Raw genomic sequence first — 6908 nt, 5'->3', positions numbered from 1 at the left:
CTTTACCTTTCTCGTATTATCTAAGAATTCTGCAATAATACAAAAGATGACACCTTTCCACTTCAACCCTAACTCCAGCATAGTAGGAAATGTTGAATTGTCCTTTTTGTTTCTTGTTTTTGTTTTTCTATTTTGTGTGAATACCCATTACAATCAAGGTAAGTTATAATGTTACCAATCTAATTCACTTGCCGGATGTTGACTAAAAGCCGTCGTAGTTTTCGTGATTAATGTACGCATGGAGAAATAAACGTCGGATGTTCTCCTAAATTTATCATTTCTCTTGTCGTTCTTAGATTTCTATTTCCCCCGCCTAAAATGAGAAATCTTAATTTTTCACGACTGAGATCAGTCAGTGATTAGGTTTGGTTAGATGAACTTGATCTGATATCTGAAGTGCTAAAACAACATGATATACTAGAACATTTATTGCTAATTGCAGATATTGTATACATATTTATCGCGATATTGTAGGGGTAACTTAATTCGTTTAAATTTATAGGCAATGCAAATGTAATTTGATACTTACCAATGTAACTCATATATCCACGAATCAGTTGAGTTGATTTTGAGTTTAACGTCCCTTTCAGCAGCGAGGATATATGAGACGGGATCTACTGATTTATGTGGAATCCGAACCAAACGAGCTCCCATCGGGAAACAAACCCGCGTCTCCCACGCCAAACGCGAGTACACTAACCAATTAGCCACGAAGGAGCTCATATCCACGAATCTACTAAGAGTCTTGATGATTATTGATAGTTTGACAAACTCTTCTCTGAACCGTCATTAGGCTTCTTCACAATTTCACGCATTGTAACACCACTTTGTAACTTATGCAACACAGAAACGCAGATTCGTTTAATAATCAAGTTAAATTTTTCTTGTGTTCCTAATGAAAAAAAATATACTGGAAATACAGGGGGTTGGCCAAAAAAAATCTAAAAACATACAGGACACGTAAGTTTGGCCCTGCACTGTAAAAGTGTTGGGGTTGCCGATCGTTTTTTTTTTGTTTTGTTTTTGCTTTTTTGTTTTTGTTTTCAATGTGTCATGTGGACATTCCTCTTTCGTCAGCAGTAACCCGTTCACCTGTGAGTGTCGTGGTGTAAAAGTGGTGCGGTAAAATGGGTGACCTGACAGACTTCCAAAGAGGCATGATCGTTGGTGCGCATCTGCTTGGAGCTTCAGTGGCAACAGTGGCAAACATTGTGTGGGTATCGAAAGGCACTGTGTCCAATATCACGAGGGCAGACACAATTCATGGGCAAACGACGTCTGCAAAGCACAACAGTGGTCGAAAGACAATCCTGTCAGATATGGACCGGAGGGCATTAAAACAGGTTGTAGCAGCTAAAAAGAAGACCACTGCAATGAAAATTACGTCTGAACTCAATTCCGGGCTACCGTACCCGGTTTCATCAAAGACAGTGCGACGGAAACTTCATAAAATGAAAATTCATGGCAGGGCCCCTATCACCAAACCCCTGCTCACAGCAGTAAATGAGAAGAGCCGTATCCAGTGGTGCAAGGACCACAAGGGGTGGACTCATGAGCAGTGGAAACACGTAATGTGCTTCGATGAATCAACCTTCACCTTGTTTCCAACAACCGATCGTGTTTACGTATGGAGAACACCGTCGCAGCCTATGATACAAACTGTATGCTCCTAAATATAAAGCATGGGGGTGGTTCTGTTACAGTGTTGGCAGTGATTTCGTGGTTTTCCGCAGGTCCCATCATAGCCCTGCATGGAATGATGAATGCTAAGGCGTATGAGGCCATTTTGGGGGACCAGGTTCTACCCATGGCCCATATATTGTTCCCTAATAGTAATGAAATCTACCAAAGTGATTTGGCACCCTGTCACGCTTGGAACAGTGATTTGCATTTCAACTTCTTCGCACAAAACATGAAATACGTGAAAAATTCCCTGTTCAGGCTCGAATGAAGTTTGGGGGTGTTAAGAGAAAGATTGGCGGTGACACCCCATTGGGGTGGTCTGGCGGAATCCCTGGTTGCAGTGTATCCAACGGTGTTTCAAAGTTACAGTTTAGATGTTAGAAATAGCCTAATTTTGCGAAATTAATAAAGAACGTCATAAATTATATAGTTGTTATGCAATGTCGGAATGATTTACCATTCCTGCAGTAATTGAGACGTATTGTGGATAGCAATATATACATGGAAATTAACAATGCAAGTGTGGATAACAATGTGTGCATCAGGGCCGGTTCTAGACATTTCTTAAGTTTAAGCATACAATATTTTGGCGCCCCCATCTATAAGATAATAAAAGAGTAGAAAGTTGTAATGGACAAAAATTCTTCAAAAAATTGTTACAATTACAAATGAAGACTTTGGGTCAAAAACCCGTCAAGCCCAAAAATTGAAAGTGTAAAGGAAGTAGCTTCATAGGGGTTTCTCGTCATCCGATTTTCTTCAAGCTTGGCACATATATACTAGACCGAAAATAAGTCAACACATATTTTTTTTTGTTTCCTTCGGAAAATGGGTTAAAGGAGGCAATGGGCCCCCTTAAAGAAAAGGCCCCCTTAATTAAAAGGGCAACATCAAAGAAACGAAACTCTGCCTATGCAAAGATGACTGCAAAGTAGGAAATACGGGTTTTGTCGTTTTTGAGAGAAAACGGGGTTATAGGGGATAATGGCCGCCTTCGAAATGACAAAGGACACCGCACAATCCATACAGAAATTGGACTTCGGTGGAATTGCTTGAAGCCGTGATATGTTGTAGATATTGTGTTCCTAAGAAAAAGTCTTAATGGACACACCCACAAATCACTGACCGTTTGGCCACTACAGAGCCACTTTCTTAAAAGCAGCCGAAGATAGTGATATTCTGGATTTCGATGGAACTTACTGAAACCGTAATATGTTGTAGGTGTTGTGATTCTGAGAAAAAGTCTTAATGGGCATAACCATCAATCACTGACCGTTTGGCCACTACAGGGTTGTTTTTTTTTTTTTGGAAACAGAAGGTAACGGTATTCTGGATTTCGGTGGAATTGCTTGAAATCGTGATATGTTGTAGATATTGTGACCCTGAGGAAAAGTCTTAATGGGCACAACTACCCTCACTGAGCGTTTGGCCACTATTAGGCCACTTTTTGGAAAGCAACCGAAGGTAGTGATGTTCTGGATTTCGGTGAAAATGACTGAAACTGTAATATGTTGTAGATATTTTGATCCTCAGAAAAGGTCATAATGGGCACAACCATTAATCACTGACTGTTTGGCCACTACAGTGCTACTTTCTTGAAAACAGCCGAGTATAACGATGTTCTGGATTTCGATAAGATTGAGTAAAACTAAGATATGTTGAAGATCTTCTCATCATGAAAAAAAAAAGTCTTAATCGACACAACTATCGAATTATGACGGTTTGCCCACTACAGATTCAGACTTTTTAAAACAGCCGGATTTAACGATATTTTGGATTTCGGTGTAAATGAATGAAACTGTGATATGTTGTATGTCATGATCCTGGGAAAAACTGTCTAGGGCTTTCCAGGGCTTTTCTTTGTCCCGCAAGATGAATATCTGAATGTTGTCTATGCTTAAATGATATTGGCCACTATACTCCCCATCCCTTTTCTGAGTTGTGGTATACGACTTTTCAGGGCTTCATACACTTCTACCAAACTTCCAGAGTATCCTTTCCTTCTGCTGTTTTTAAAAAAGTTGCCCCGTAGTTGCCAAGCGGTCACTGATTGGTGGCTGTGACCATTGAGACTTTTTCTCAGAACCACAATATCTACAACATATCACAGTTTCAAGCAATTATGCCGAAATCCAGAATACGGTTACCTTGTGCGCGTTATTTTTTAAAAGTGGCCAAACGGTCCGTGATGAGTGGTTGTGCCTCTTGAGACTTCTTCTCAGGATCACAATATCTACAACCAGTGATGAAAATTTTCCGATTCATGAAAACATACTCCACTTATTCCTACTTCACTGTTTAGCCGTGATTTGAGGTGGAAAATTTTCTTTTATATTTTTCCGGAAAATTTTCCGTTCTAAACAAATTGTTAAAAACTGAAAGATCGTTTAAAGAATCTGAAAATTTTCATGGCTGAGACAGTTTTCAGTACTACGTAGGAACAAGTGAAGCAATTTTTCATGAATCGAAATATTTTCTATCTTGTATGGAAAAATTGAAAAACTTTTTATGAGTCGAAAAACTTTCATCATTTTGAAGCAAAAAGTTAGAGAACATTTTGTGAATCGGAAAGTTTTATTGCTCTATAGAAAAAAATGAAAGGAATTTTCATGGATCGAAAAATTTTCATTGCGATATAGAAACAAGTGGAAAAACTTTCATAAGCAGGACAGTTTTGGATATTATGTATAGTGATGTTAGGTGGAAAATTTTTCAGTATATTTAACTGCACATTGAGATATAAAATTCAATTCCTGTAGAGGAAAATTAGACAGCAACAAACTATAATTTTCCAATTAGCTTTCGGGAACTAGAAAATTTTCTAATATTTCAAGTTGGGAAGTAAAAATTTAGACAGTCTCTCTCTCTCTCTCTCTCTCTCTCTCTCTCTCTCTCTCTGTGTGTGTGTGTGTGTGTGTGAAGTGCAGGGAACATACATCGAGTTCGTAGAGAACAAATATCCCATTCCAATATTTACAATTTAACAAAAAATCGAAAACAAACCTTTGTCAATTTATCAATCATTTAGAAAACAGAAAATTCCACTATTTCTTCACATACAAGCCTGCGTATGTAAGGAAATAACTACATAAAGTTCCTTATGAAGATTATTTTTATAACAGAAAATAAAGAAGAAATGCTTAGATTTTGTGTTTAACACTCGTAAATCATAATTTCATTATTGGAATTTTGTATAATCAATATCTTAGAGCAGATATTTGTATTGTAAAACTACAATTATTATGTATAAAAATGTATTGGAAATAATGACGATTCGATAGAACAAGTACATACATATATAAAAAAGAAATATGTTTTTCTTTATTTTGTAAATTAAAATTACTTGTTGCTTTTAGAACGCAGTGCTAATAGTGCAGCTTTTTACATTTCTTTTATTATTTTATTGGAAGAACAACTACACAATCAATTTCCTTATTAGTTACATTTCACTTTCTCTTCTGAATGAATATATGAATAAATAAATGTTTATTTCCAGAAAATGGTCGGCATTTGTTTTCATGAGTTACTTAAATCCAAGTTTTGGGTAGTCAAAAACTTACAGTAGGCACTTTATATTATCTCTACTTATTTATAAATGTTGCAGTATGTAAATCTAGAAAAGTAGTAAAGCTATGAGAAAACTTCGTCTTACGCGTATTAAACTCACGAAATATAATTTTGTTAGATCCAAGGTGGATTCTGAGGGAAGAACGCATTGAAGTTTTTGAGACATTTTTGAAGAAATGAAGAATCGTTAGATTTTCGCTTCATGGATCTCTTTAAGACAATATTTATTACCAATAAATTGTACAGCTAACCAATGATGTACGAATAAGTGAAGTATGTTTCTATGAATCGGAAAATATTCATCCCTTTTAATAAATTTAAATTCTAAATAGTAGAATGGGATATATGCACCCTACGAACTCGATGTATGTACTCGGCACTTTACATATATATACACACACACAAAGAGAGAGAAAGAGAGTTGAATTGAGTTGATTTAGAGTTTAACGTCCCTTTCAGCAGCGAGGCTATATGAGACGGGACCAACTGATTAACTTGGAATCCGAACTACATGAGCTCCCGCCGGGAATCGAAGCAGGTCTCCCATGCCAAAGGCGCATATGCTAACCGCTTAGCAACGAAGGAGCTCGCAGAGGGAGAGAGAGAGATAAAAAAACACTATGTAAAGTTTTACTTCCCAACTTGAAATATTAGAAAACTTTCTAGTTCCCGAAAGCTAATTGGAAAATTATAATTTGTTGCTGACAAACTTTCCTCTACAGAAATTCAATTTTGTAGCTCAATGTGCAGTTAAATATGTGGAAAAATTTCCACCTAACACCACTATGTATAATATCCAAAATTATCCAGCTTATGAAAAGTTTTTTCCACTTGTTTCTACATCGTAATGAAAACTTACCGATTTATGAATATTCCTTTTACTTGTTTCTAGAGAGCAATAAAATTTTCCGATTCACAAAAAGTTGTTTTACTTTTTGCTTCAAAATGGTGGAAATTTTTCGACTCATAAATAGTTCTTCAATTTTTCCATAGAAGACAGAAAATATTTCGATTCATGGAAAATTGTTTCGCTTGTTCCTATATAGCACTGAAAATTGTCTGAACCATGAAAATTTTCAGATTCTTTATACGATATTTCACTTTTTAACAATTCTATACATGAATCCAATCAATTTTATGATTACTGAGGAATTGTTACTTGATTACTGATATTTTTTTAGAACGGAAAATTTTCCGGAAAAATGTACCGGAAATTTTTCCACCTCACGTCACTGTCTACAACATATCACGGTTTCAAGCAATTCTATCGAAATCCAGAATACTAATTATTACCTTCAGCCCTTAAAAAAGAAAAAAAGTCCTGTAGTTGCCAAACGGTCAGTGACAGATGGTTCTTCAAATTCAGACTTTTTCTTAGGATCACAATATCCACAACATATCACGTTTTCAAGCAATTCCACCGAAATCCAGAATAACGTTGCCTCCTGCTGTTTTCAAAAATATGGCCCTGTAGTGGCCAAATCGTCAGCGATTGGTGGTTGTGCCTCTTGATACTTTTTTTCAGAATTATTACATCTACAACATATCACAGTTTCAGTTATTTTCATTGAAGTTCAGAATATCACTATCTTCGGTTGCTTTCTAAAAAGTGGGCTTGTAGTGGCCAAACGATCAGTGATTGGTGGTTATGTCTATTA

This window comes from Thermobia domestica, chromosome 11 (genome assembly GCF_964235325.1).
Source record: "Thermobia domestica chromosome 11, izTheDome1.hap1.1, whole genome shotgun sequence".
In the NCBI taxonomy this organism is placed as follows: Eukaryota; Metazoa; Arthropoda; class Insecta; order Zygentoma; family Lepismatidae; genus Thermobia; species Thermobia domestica.
This window is presented reverse-complemented; position numbering follows the sequence as displayed.